This window comes from Motacilla alba, chromosome 1 (genome assembly GCF_015832195.1).
Source record: "Motacilla alba alba isolate MOTALB_02 chromosome 1, Motacilla_alba_V1.0_pri, whole genome shotgun sequence".
NCBI lineage: Eukaryota > Metazoa > Chordata > Aves > Passeriformes > Motacillidae > Motacilla > Motacilla alba.
Genome location: NC_052016.1, coordinates 16,470,756 through 16,484,783, shown reverse-complemented (window position 1 = coordinate 16,484,783; position 14,028 = coordinate 16,470,756).

The following is a 14,028-nucleotide window of genomic DNA, read 5'->3' as shown; positions in this document are numbered from 1 at the left end:
AATTCTATTTTACATTCTTCGTTGTCTTCTGTTACTCCAAGGACAAAGGTAATTTTGTTGTTTCTAATCACAGCTTGCACAAGAATACAGCACCCATGAGGATTGTTCAGAAAGGAAAAATGGTGCTAGAACCATTCATTTGGCCTTGTAAACAAATTATAGTAATATCAGGGTGACACCTGATGAATATGTATCTTGTAAAAAAAAAGCCGTCATGGATACACCATTATCAGGAGTTCCATTCTGTCCATGGAAAGGAAAATTATTCTCTAAAATATAGCCACTGATTGTATAACCTCTGGTTGCAGAGATTATTGCTTTTCATTGTGCAAAGCTGAAGACCTTCCCCTTAAATTTCAGAGATTGTTTAAGGAGCTCCTATACAGTTGTTTGCTATAACCATATAACCTGTCCAACCAGTGGACCAAATTCTCCTGTGTACTGCACATTGTAATTCCCAAGACACTGATCTAAGGTGTCTAATAAGTAACGAAACCATTAACAAAACCCAAAAAAACTCCAAACCCTTAAAACCCACAACCCCTCAACCAAAAAAAAAAAACAAACCAACTAACAAAACAAACCAACCCCAAAACAAACAAACAAACAAAACCCTAACAAAACAAAACAAACAAAAAAAATTTGTATCTGTGTACAGTGTTGTAAGTTTATATTTCTTAGGTGCTATAAATACCCAAGTGGAAAGAGGAGAAGACAGATGCTAACCTCTCTTCAATAATGGGCAGGATAGAGATGAGAGCTCAATTCCAGTCAGCTTAAAATATTACAAAGAAATAAGCAACATTTAATTTCTGTTATAATTTGAGCTCCTATGAACCCTGAAGCAAAGCAGAATGTGAGAAACAGAGGGCTCCCCACCAAACAGAAACCACATTTCTGTCTTTCATTCCAAAATGTTCTTGCTGGATTTTAAAATACCATGTCTTGTTTTGTGAGATCTCACTAAGGAATACCTGTCAGCATTTAGAATTCAGCCTTTTAAGATGGTACAGCATGTAGGTGTGTGCTCTCCCTCCATCAAATAGCTTTGAAATACCAAAGGTCATTACCTGCCCTAGTACCAGAACTCCTGTAACATTCTGGGGTGTCTCAGGTACTTCTGTGTGCTCATGTTAGCTTTCTAATGGTGACAGCTTCATGGAGAAATGACTGCTGGAATGAGGTGTTTCAGGCACTGTCCCTTCTCTTTGACTGAGAAAGATTTTCAGGCTTTTTACTTGGAAGCTTCAGCTATTTTTAAAATGAAGGGTGTCTTCTTGTTAATGCAGCGCTATTTACATGACGGTTATACATCATGCAGGAAAGGTGCCATCAAGACAGTGTAGCAACAGTGAAAATAAAGACAAATGTGAGTCAATTTACAAAATATATCTCTATTTCTGAAAATCCACTGAAATCCAGGAACTGGATTCAGAAATAACATGTTCTGATAGAACTCTAAAAAAGTACTCATTTTCGGTCAATTTAAAGACATTTTTTCCCTCTTTGCACCGTCTTAATGACAGCAGGAAGCAAGAAATGTGAGCCAGGGACGGAGAACTGTGTGCAAGACAGGTCTGGTGTGCTCCTTGCTATAGGTAATTTTCAAGCTGTCAGTAATAACAATAACTTTAAAATAAAAACAATTACTTGCTAAGTTTTTTCCAAAATTTAATCTAAAGTTTCTTTTCTCTACTTTAAGATAAAAAATAGATTACTTACAATAACTAATTAACTAGAAACAGCATTTAGTAGAAGGAATGAGGCAACCAAATTGTGAGCAATTACTATAACAATTAATAGAAACATTAGGATGTTTTGAAAGGCTTATAAGAGGCCAGTGATGAGTGGCATTTCTCAGGGGTCAGTATTGAGCCTTCAGCTGTTTAACATCTTTATCAAAGCTCTGTGGGCAGCAGGTTAAGGAAGGTGATCCCACCCTTCTACTCCGCTCTTGTGAGACCCCACCTGGAATGCTGCATCCAGCTCTGGGGTCTCCAACATAAAACATTAACCCATTAGAACAAGTCCAGAAGAGCCAAACCATTCCAGGATTCTAGTAAAACCAGACTGATAGATTATGTCTTTAAATACCTGAATTGGTCTGCTTTTTTTTTGCTTTTTTTTTATTTTTATTTTTGTAAATGTGTAAATATATTTCCTTGCCTTTTTAGGGAAGGATATCACCTCTGATATACTTCAGTGCTCAAGCCAAGATCTTACATTATTTTAAAATATTCTTCATTATTTTTTTCTGGAGCTGTGTTATGAATTGCATCTTGCATAGAAATGTAACAGCCAGAGAATGTCTGGAACTAGAATTCATTTTACCTTCTAAATTAGACTTCTATAATAAATGGTAAATTGAAATGCCATTACAAAAAGGTTACCATCTTTTATTACATGAAGTTAAGAACTTAAATTTTACTAATGGTGCAATTTTCTCTGTAATTCATCTTTTACTTAATAGCATATAATTGTTTAAATAACATTTTAGTCCCCTTGTAAAAAGAAGGTACTATTAGAAAGGAAAGTCTGACTATTAGGCAGATTAGGAAAAGCTCAGAGTCGTCTTTTTCAGATATTCAGATATATTACTTTTTGTTTCACTATGCCACAAGAGCATATCATTTTCTACACCAAGAACTGGTTTTTATTCTGGCTGATGACCTCAATCTTTCTCCCCCCACACTTTTTTTTTTTTTCAGCAAAGCACTTGGGGTGGGAGCTTGTTTGAAATTCATTTTCAGTGTGGTGTATGGGGCTTTTTAAACCAATCTTAATAAGGTGCTATGAATGCAATTTACTGGAATAGATTTGTAAGTGAAAGAAAAATGTGTTCAGAATTGCAATTAAGCCTGATAAGTGTCTATAGACAAGAACGGGAAATTTTAGGCTTAAAACTTCCAAACCCTCAGGTCTACTCTGTCCTCAAGGGATACAGTCTCTCAGTATGCATAAACTTTTTAAATCTAGATGCTTTTAAAAATGCCAGTAGGAAGATCTTACTTAAATGTTAATCCACTTTAGATCCACAAAATATATTTGGGCAGCTGCTTTTCTCTACGTGTGCACCATTAAAGACATACCTTACAGCCTAAAACTGTCTGGAGACTCACAACCTGCATGTTGCATTTTTAATTCTCCTGAAGCATGGCTAGCCTGCCCCAACACAATAGAATTCCCCACAGACCCAATCCTTTCCCTTTAAGTGTGATGGTGGTGATGCTGCCCAACCGCTGTACAGAGGTTCAATGGTTGGGGTTAGGAGGAGGGGAGAAAGGAGAGCAAGTCATGCTTAGTTTGATTGCTTGTCTCATCCCTGTGAGTGAGCTCACATCTGGCAGTGAGCAGGGGCTGTGTCCTGAGCTGGGGTGCTCCCAACATCCCTCAGGGAAAAACCCTGTTCTCCTTGGTGCCAGCTTGGGGACCTCAGCATGGGAGAGGCTGCAAATATAGAGGGACTCAAAGGAAACCAGTAGGACCCTCTCCTGCAAGCAGAAAAGTTGCACCTCTCTGCTCTGTGTGCTGTTATGTATCATATCCAAAGACTTAATGCAAATGTATAAGCTGTCCCTGGAGCTGGAAAAAAAATCTATAGTATTTCTATTGCTGTAATATCTATGAGCCAAATGCAGACATTTGTTTGATTTGGCCTCAGGCATTGTTATCTGGCATGCTCTCCATTTCATTTCTCCCACACTGTATCAATCTCAAAGCTCCTTTGGTTAGGAAAAAAAAAAAAAAAAGAAAAGGAAAAAGAAAAAGCTCCAACAACTCCCTCTGTATTGCTTTTTAGTTGAGATGCAAATTTTAAAAAAAGCCTTCTCTACTGAAATATTAGTACCAGTGTGAAGGCAACCCTGCTGAAAAGCTGGAGGAGAGGTTTGGCCTGTTGTGATTGCCTATGAAATACCTTCTCGCCACCCCCCCCCCCCCAGCTTGCTGTCATTCACCTCCTAAATAGTGGGTGTTCCAGCTGACACATGCTTCACTGAGCAGTGTAGCTTGGTGGCATCCCAATCCTGCCACGTCATGTCAGCTGAAATTGTTATGTTAGAATGTAAATTAACCCCAGAAATTACAGGTACACATTTGATAACTGTATATATATGTTTCCTCACATCTAGGGGAGGAGTCCTGGATGAGCTTGTGTTGGACGGCAGAGGTGAGGCTAACTAGCATCTCAATTTACCACTGTATTAACTTATATTTGTACATTTTAAATGGAAAGCAAAAAGCTTATTAGGCTTTCGGTTAACAACTACACATTATATAAGCAAGGAGGCAACAGCATTTTTTTTTTGTCTAAATTACTAATATGTTTTTCCAGGCAATGTTTCAGTCAAGATGCTTCCACAAGTAGCCACAAAATGATGCAAAAATGTCCTAAGCAAGTGTGGGGACTAGAGAAGCTAAAAGGAAAGAGAATTATTGCAGGCTGTCCCTGTATCAGCAGTCAAAAGATTTACAACAAACTATAAAATAGTTTTAAACATTGACTGAAATTAATTCAGTCCAAAAGTCACCCTTGTTGTTCACTGAGAGTCGGTTTGGCCACACGACAGACTTGGCACAGACAAAAGATTCTCCACTGATTCCTGTCCAATAAAGTGGCAGAAACCCTGAAATTAACACACTACAGTGAAGGAAGAAGTGGGTTTATTGGTCTTGGTTTAATATTTTTCTCTCTTAGCAGATTCTCCCTCATGTTAGGTAAATCTAAAACATCATTGCAGGATCATTTTCCTCTACTTTATATATTTTTTCATATTACCAGCTTTATATTTCATGGAAAGCCTCTAAGAATCATTAATTTCAAAATGCTGAATAAACATTGCTGTCTTGACAGGCACTTATTTAAATGCATTATTTTTGGCATAAGATCTAAAGTTACGTTTGCAAGGGATACCAACATTTGTTGGCTCTTTTTTTCCCCCTCATCTCATCACAATCTGGCATAGTTCTCTCAGTCTGTCGTTTTACCATACCATAGATTAATAGTCAAACTTAAAAGGATCAAAATTACCCACCCTTAGAAATATGAAGCAATACTTTGCTTAGAGCTCTTTGTTAGCTATTCTCTGATATTTAGGTGTGTCCCCTCATATGCAGTCTCCACAGAGTAGACTAAGCTAGTAAGAGAACATTTTTAAGCTCCTCATGTCACCAACCTAAATAGTGAAGAATGGTAATTTCAGCAATGGAGACCTGCACATTTCAATTTTCAGTAATAGATGTTAAATGAGCAGTAGAAAACTGTTTGAGTCAGTCTGTAGTTATCTCATGCAGCTGTTCATTGCTCCTTAGTTTAAGTTTCTGATTATGTTCCTTTGTAGAGGTATTTCTGCAGATCTGCTGGCTCTCTTTCCCTGCTATTTTCTGAGATCTAATTACAAATCTTTCCAATATAATTAGCTCATGCTGAGGATTTGAATAAAATATTTTCTGTGGGAACAGTGTATTTGGAGGGGAAAAAACATTATAAAGCATTGTTTTCTGATATTCCTTGTGTCAGTTCTGAAAGACATAAGAAAGTGGTCTAAAAAAAGTAGTAAAAGGAAGAAAATCCCCTCCAACACACTTTCCCTTGAGTCGCCAGATCCCTGTAAGCACTTGCTGACAGATGTACTTTTAGACTGTCTGCTGTTCTCTGCCAGTACCTGTGAGCAGACAGTGATCACAGGCAGGGGTTCATATGATATTTTATATATCAATTGAATTCATTATTTTAAATATTTAAATTAAAATATAATGATTGTGATAATAAATGTATGATTTCTATTCAAAGTCTTGATTAATTACATTTAAAGACACGGAATTATGGGGAAGACAGTATCTGGGTCTGCAGTTAATGCTTCCATTTTGATATCCATTAAAAAAATTATTCCACCCATGGTCATGAATCATCATCATTAGGCTGCTTTATAAGCAATTAGAAAGGTCAAGCTGACAAACTGTATTTGATATGAGACAGTTCAAGGATTAAAAAACATTGGGAGGTGTATTGAGATGGATTTTTCTAGTGGAATGAGAGGGTGCTGGAACAGTGTACCACATCTCATGGGGCATGCAAGGTTAGACAACTTTACACTCCTGTGATGACATTCCTGTCTTAGGCCCCTTGATTTAAAGCCCATAGGTCAGTCAGATGAATTCAGTGTATATTTCAGTCAGCAGACAGGCCTAGTCAGGAGACAAAGACATTAAACTTCAGTTGTCACCTTCTTGGCTTTTTTATTTCAGGATCTTCCACTTCAGTGGGAGAGCCCAGTTGTCCTGCTATTGGACCCTGAATGTTATGTAGTGATTTGTAACACAATGAAGTGAGCAAACTGCCTGCTTAATTCAAATCCTCAGAGATATTCCCTGATTTTGGATATATATATATATATATATATTTAATAAGTAGAGCATGAAATGTGTAAGACAGAAAGAAACAAATGAGTACAGGTACTCTTGCTGTTTCCAGCTTGGGTGTCCAGCAGCCCTTGTCTGCTCTCACATTCTCTTACCTCCAAACACAACATGGGGCTGTAAAGGAAGCTCTGCAGAAGAGCAGTCTCTGCTTCCACAATGGTGCCAGGACAAGGACATGAAGACTGTGTCTTACAGGGCAACTACAAGGACATGCCCAGATGATAAAATATCTGTCAGTCCCACCACCACCCCTTCCAGGGAGTTTGCCCACCAGAGGAGGCTTGCAGTGACACTGATGAGATCCTCGAATTGTGCTTTATTTGTGCTGGTTGAACATGCTAATAGATTATTTTTAATTTGTAAAAGAGACCAGAAACAGAGAAATTCCAGCAATAGGTGTTTTGGGACCATGATTTTTTGTCACATCAGAGAAACCTTAAGTGCTAGTAACCGATCTGCTTTATGTGTACGAGCACAAAGCTTCTAGTTTTTATTGTGGCAGAGTGCTTTCAATTTAGAAAAAAATCAATCAACAGAAACAGTAAATGGCACCACGCTCCACATTTCTCTTTGGGAGCAGCATTATAACATTTAGTCTTGCTCAACAAGAAGTTTTATATTGCTTTTGTTTATATACAGGATAATGTAATGGGGATACAGGGTTTCCGTTTAGAAAGGTTATTGACACTCTTGGTGCTGTGTTGGCATTTATTCTTTGGATTTTATTGCCTCTGATCTGTGGTATTTATGTCTCTGAGGTGAGGACTTTCATCTGTGATACATGCTCATAATTTACAGGCTGCATGGTGCCCTGATATTGTCTGCAGAAACAGGAAATTAAACAATTAAACAGGAGGCAGATGTAAGGAGTAAAACAAGGTACTCCCCTCAGTACAATTATTTTTCAATAGTGTCCATTGGTCAAAGGAGGCTGAAAGCCACTGCTGGCTGAAAACCCAATGACTTTGGGGGAACCAAGGCGTTTTTCCATAGATGGATATGAGAAAATGGCTAAGCACTCCAGAAGGGGAATAAACCAGGCAGAATATGAATTCAGAATTTAATGGAAGTCTGAGCTTCCATATTTTTTTCTGTATCTAGCTCTCCTGAATCTGTGTGATGTGACTGAAGCCCTTTGTCACAGACATTCAACCACCTCTCCCCAAGCTGTCTTAAGTGACCATTGCCAAGCTCTCTATTGATTACTTTAACTGTAATGGCAATGACAGATCCCTTTATTAATTGCAAATTGCACTATCTGAAGATGGTGACAACAGATATGGAGAAAGGAACAGAATATCCTAATTTTTCATAGCATAATCAGCCTGTTTGGAGCCCCAGATAAAAATAAATTACCTCAACCTTACAATACACTTGACACGTATTTATTGCAGCATTCTCTATCAGCAAGTGCCATACCTACACGAGCAAGCTTCTCTCTCATTACCCTAAAACGTGGAGGGAAGTGTTAATGAGAAAGAGCAATCAAAGCAGGGCTGCCCTGGGATCTGGGTTTGGTTTCCAGTTGTTGCATGCCACCACCTCTGGACACTGCCTGCCCACCCAGGCCCAGGGAGAACTCTGTGTTAAACATCCTGAGGGGAAATGCACAACAGAAAAGGACTTTGCAATCCTTCAGTGGTAGAGATTGACTCAATGGATAATGTTATCTGAGAATACCAAATAGTAAAAAAGAAATTTCTCTTGACCTGCAGAAAGAGGGAGAACAATTCCAGTGACTTGAGAGGGAAAGCTGTCACCATTCACTCAATTTGCAAAAATTGAGGGACATGCCTATAGACCCACTGTTTGTCTGTTCTCAGACCCAAAGTTTACAAGACTTCCTAATTGAAGCAGACAATTCCTCAGTTCCTGTTTGCTGCTGCTGTTTTCACCATGTCCTGAATTGTTTGATACAAACTCTAAATTAGTCTTGAGAAAAGGGATTAACCTTTCCAATCACATTTAAGGTGAAATTGCTTAACTACAGCACACAATGTCATGCCACAGATAATCCATGTGCTTGATTAATGCTTTTATAATCAATTGCTGTGTGGAAGTGACTCCTTCCCATCACACTCTTCACAAAAAGAGCAGATGGTATTTAAAAGGTTATGGCAAGAGGGCATTTCAGAGGTCAAATAGAACATCGATCAAGTGGGCAGAAAAATTGCTTTTTTCCTTCCCCTTCTTATCCTTGCGATCCATGAGGGAATGTGGACTATGAATTATAGTTTGATCTATAGTTCAAGCACTAAAATGTTTTCTTGTTTCAAATTTCTGTGTTGTTTTGGGTAATGAACCTGGAAATTGGATTCCCTTTGTGCCCATAAAAAATTGTGCCCAATACATGTATTTCAGCACCATAATTCTTAGATCCACAGAGATTTGCCTGCCACTCCCTTGAACACAGTCCTAATACTGGTGCTTAGTAAAGGCTGTATTAATATCCACGATGTCTTAGATCAATTTTTAGCAATAATAGGGGTTTTGTGGAAAGAATATATTCTCCACTTCCATGCTCTTTTACAGAAACCAATTAAAAATTTATATTGTAGGACTTATCCTACTTATTGTAGGACTTATTGTTAGGACTACTCCCCATGTACATAGTTGGTTGCCATTCTGCATCAGAGTCCAAGGAGAGGTATTCTCACCTGAAATGAAGGGGTCAGGGAGAGTCCACTTTTCAATGAGGCCTCCAAAACCAGAATTCAGAGGTTTGCCCTTGTGGAATACAAAAAATATATTAGTACCCTTCTTCCTCTCTTTTCCACCTCCTGTCATGCTAACCACACAGAAAGAGAGTAATAGGAGAGTAAAATTGTTTGTGCTTTCTAGTAATTTTTGAGTTTTTACTAATGAGAATGTAATTATTTTCCTATTGTTTTGGACCCAAATATTGTTGTCTTTGTTGCCTAAAAAAAGTGTATTTTAATAATTTCCAGATCTTTCCCACCACTCATTTTTCATGATTCTTTTTGTGGTTGCACAGGTTACTGTGACAAGTGAACTGTTCATCCTGACTAGGTCTCTGAAGTAGATTTTCATTTGGGAAGTGAAGATGTATGAATCCTGCTCTGTGATCAGTTCCATGAAGGATTGGCTAAGATATTTTTTGGGATTTTAACTTAAGAGCCTGAGATCCTCAAATCTTACTTATATGCACAATTCTCACTCACTTCATTTAAGTAACCTGAGGAGCTCTTAATAAGACAGGGGTTTTATTTGTCGGAGAGCAATTAATACCTACAATATATTGCATAAATAAAGCTGTTAAACATGAACTTTCAAAAAGTGAACAGAAGCAGAACTTGATGGAAACATACTAATTCTCTTAAAGTGGCATCTGGGTATCTTCCCATCCAGGAGGGCTACCACTGGAACTGTCAGTGTATTTTAAATAGTCCTAATACACACAGTCATCTATAACATGCTGGCAGACCTTTCAACATGAATTTTGTAGTTTAATTTCCTTTGATTTATTTCAGGAGTGAATGTGCATTTTTAAAACAGCTGAAGTCTATGAGACACTTCAACTAAGTTATGTCTGTCAGCACTGTATATGAAAAACAACAAAGGTACAAAGGCATATATTGTGTGATTTTTTCCATGATTTATTGTCCAATAGAGAGGAAAAAAATCTTCCATATGGGTGAGGTATTTCTGTTTCACCATTTAACTTGAAGTTCTTAAAAAGTAGCATACAAAAAAAAAAAAAAAAGACGTTAATGTGAACAACTGCATCAGTATAAATGAGGAGTTAGAAGAGGTTTATTTCTAGCGTTAAGTTAAAACACACAGATTTCTCAGAAAAAATGACTCCTGGGGACTGGCTGCACTTCAGGCATTCTTCACAGGGATTCTGAATGGAAAGACAGTATCGGCCCTTAGCAGAGAGTTTGTGTCAATTGCCTTGTTATGACTGGGACCCAAGCGATCAGAACTGCCATATTAAATGCAAATTGATAAATGAAAGTCTTTACTACCAGTCCAAAGGCAAAAAACAGCTGTGAAAATAATGCCAGATATATTGACAGCACCGTAGTATTTTTCATGAAGTTTAATATATGTATTTTATGACTAATCCTTTAGAAACTTCCAAAGTAAATCTTTTATCTTCTATTGTGTGTCCATATTGATCTGCTGTTGAAGTGTTGCTTGCAGCTGAGAGGTGTTATTCATTATGTTTGGAAGCTGTTTGATCAGAGAAGAAAAGAATACAGCATGGTTTCAAGAGAGTGAGAAAATCAAATGAACTTACATAGATGAAAAATAAATAGTGATGTGCTTCAGCTTTCTGTTATTTATTTTTCAGAGCTTTTTTGCCCTGAAGAGACCAGTGAACCTTCAGATAAATTGACAATGCCTTAAGTAACCTAATAAAAAGCCAAAGCCATGTACCTTTCAATAATAGAGTTGTCTATAAATGTAAATGTGCAATTTTAGCCCTTTCCCCCCATGTTTAATTTCACACCTTAGTTTTCTAATTAGGAAACCCTGATTTTACAGATACTTAAATGATGTTCTTAATGAAGTAATATAATCATATGTACGACTGAGATCTGATTTTGAAAATTTGTTGTAGGTGAATATTAACTATTCTTCTGAATGTTAAATGTGGCACAAGAACTTCTTATATACAGTCAATCATAAAAAGGGGAAACCATTAAAAGAATTTTTCTGTCTTTCCTCTAACTAAACCTATTATACCTAAACAGGTTCCCCATCGCTCTCCCTTCTATGTCACTTTCCAAGCCATAGCTCCCTCTTACCTTTGATAACCATACACAATCAATCCAAAACATATCTCTTTTCTTTATGGTGTGACAGTACCCAAAGGTTTTCCTTTTAGGTGTCTCCTGTTCCTGATTTTGGACACGGAATCAATCATCAGGGCCGTCACATGTATCTGCTGAGCGATCCCTCTTCTGCACCCTCAGAGTATTTCCTTGGCCCAATTATATTCCTGCCTGGGCTGTTTGTTCCTTTCTCAGAAATCCATAATACACTACCCATCAGAGAGGGGAGGGAGGAAATGCCCTGGGCTTTTTAGTAGTAGCAGGGATTGTATAGTTTACTCAGTCCATAAATGTAACGCTGAAATGAACCTGCAGTGCCTGTGTTTGGATGACTATTAAGTGACAAAAGCAGTGCAGTATTCTTGTGCAATCAATATCTTACATGTGAAACCAAAGACAGCACTTTTAAATTACAAAGAAAAAAAAAGGAGGAGGAGAGTACAATAACAACAAAGTGATGTCTACATCTGCTTTTACTTGTGTATTGCTGCCTTTTCATGGCAAAATACTTCTTACAGATCCTTTCTGCAGCCACCAGCATGTGCTAAAGAGTGACACTGATAAAGCGTGTGCTGTACACTCCACACATTTGTCAGATATGCTTCCTTGTGCCTACCTGACAGAAGTGTTCTACTGTTCCTTTGTTTCTTTGAAAGCTTTTTTTCAATGTCTTCTCAGTTTTAGGTGTTGTAAACCTAAGTAAGCTTGCTCTTTGTGCTTCATCTGAAAAGGTGAGAAGGTAGCTGCTTCATTGCACAGGGAAAAAGGTACAGGTAAAAGGAACAGGTAGAAAAAAGGTTATAAGTAAAATAATTTTTTGGTCCTGGTGGTAAATTTAATAAAAATATCAGAGTGAAACTGCTCCCACAGTGGAACAAAGCTAATAATACCTAAATCGTTCTACTTGTTGTGGGATGTAATAACAGCAATGTGCTATGACTGTAATTTTTCAAACATTTAGATATAAAAATCTACACCTATCTATGTATTGGCAATTTGAGGCACCTGAATTCCTTCACTAATTTGGTTTTATGTACCTAGAGCCTCAGAGAGAGAGAGAGACAGTAAATCTGCAGTAAAATCAACAATTACAAATGAGCTCGGCTCAATGAGATTGCAGGTTCAGACTTTTTTGCAAACTTTCCTCACATGTTGAAGAATGTTGAATATTTGCAGTTTGCCTGAGTGCCTCCATGGCAGGGTAGCCACATTTCCTTCAGTTTGGGCAGGCAAACTGGTTTGAGTGTTGCACAGAGGGCTGGCACATGCCCACAGTGCCGGGGGCTGAGTCACAGCACAACTTGCAGGTCACTGCTCCTGCACTGGCAGTACCAGACATGTCCCCAAGTGTCCCAGCCAGCTGGATGTGCCTGGACTTTGTGTGCACAGGGCCAGCTCCCCCCAGATCCTGCCTTGCTCAACACCTACCATGGTCACAGCTCTAACTGGGCTGTGGCATCCCATATAAAGGCTCTCTTGGGTTTTTTCCCACCAGGATTTAGTTTCACTACAACAAGAGAGCATCTCTAGGATAACTAGGAAATCTGCCATCTTTAGCTTTCATCCAGCAGCCTCTTTACCATCCCACAATAAGAATCAGCTGATCTGTGAGCTGGAGTGGACTGATCTGACATCTGGGGAAAGAAATGGGCACTTTGGTTGACTGGAATATTGAGCACGTTTCGCTTTTTAATTTTTTTCCAGGATAACATACATAGAACTATTTTATCTCAAATTGTTATTTTAAAGCACTACTGGACTTCAAAATAGGCAGTTGATAAGAAAATCTAAGTATTTTTGTGCAAACAATAATTCTCTTCTAATTAATATAGCATCCTAGAGATTTTTTGTTAAGGGAAAACTACTTTTTAAATTAAAGAAAATTTCTTGACTTTTCAATTCAGATTTTCTAAAGGATGAGCAGAGATATGTTGAAATGGGGAATTTTGAAAGAGTTCTGACTGACAGTGAGACAAATTTCCTACCCCAAAGAGAAAGAGAGGGAAAAGAAAAGGTGCTGACTTTTATGTAGTGAATGGGTGCTGTAGTGGAGACTTGCATGAGCCATGATGTGCCTGTTCAATATGAGTCTTATCAGGCTGCCCTGTTCAGGGCAGGAAAACACTGAGGGAAATGGAGATCCATACCTGTCAGTAGAGCTCGACAAAAAGCCTTGGTGGTATTCATATTCACAAGGGTATAAACATGGAATGATTGCACTAAAACCAGCAGCATTCCTCCTGGTTCTCAGCTGAACAAGAGAGGAAAAACATTTTACTACCAAAACCTCCCCCCCCCCCCCTTTTTTTTTTTTTCTGTTCAAATATACAGCCTTTAAATCTCAGGACATTTAATATTTTTGCCTTTAACTTCATTTTAGTTCCAGTGAATTTCCTACTTTGCTCAGAATAAGTAGATAACTTATATGTCAGCTCAGATTTACCAGGATGATCAGGTTTCTTTTTGTCCCTGAGGAAAAATATTATCAAACTACCCACTTGAGGAAATGAAATATATTAAAACACCTAACCTGTATGATGTCCTGTTAAAACAAAATAATCCTGTATGACACTCAGTCACTACTGCAGTTGAAACAACATATATTCATTTGATGATTATCTGATTGAAACAAAGTTAACACATCAAACTGACTGCTTCACTTTTATTTAGGGTCACTCTCATTCTTTAAACACTGACATGGGCTAGTGGACTCTGAAAGCAAATTTTGGCCTCAGAGATGCACTTTAAGGCAGTTTCCATCATCATATGAAAAGTGCAATGTGCCTGATCCAAAAGTGCTGCCAAA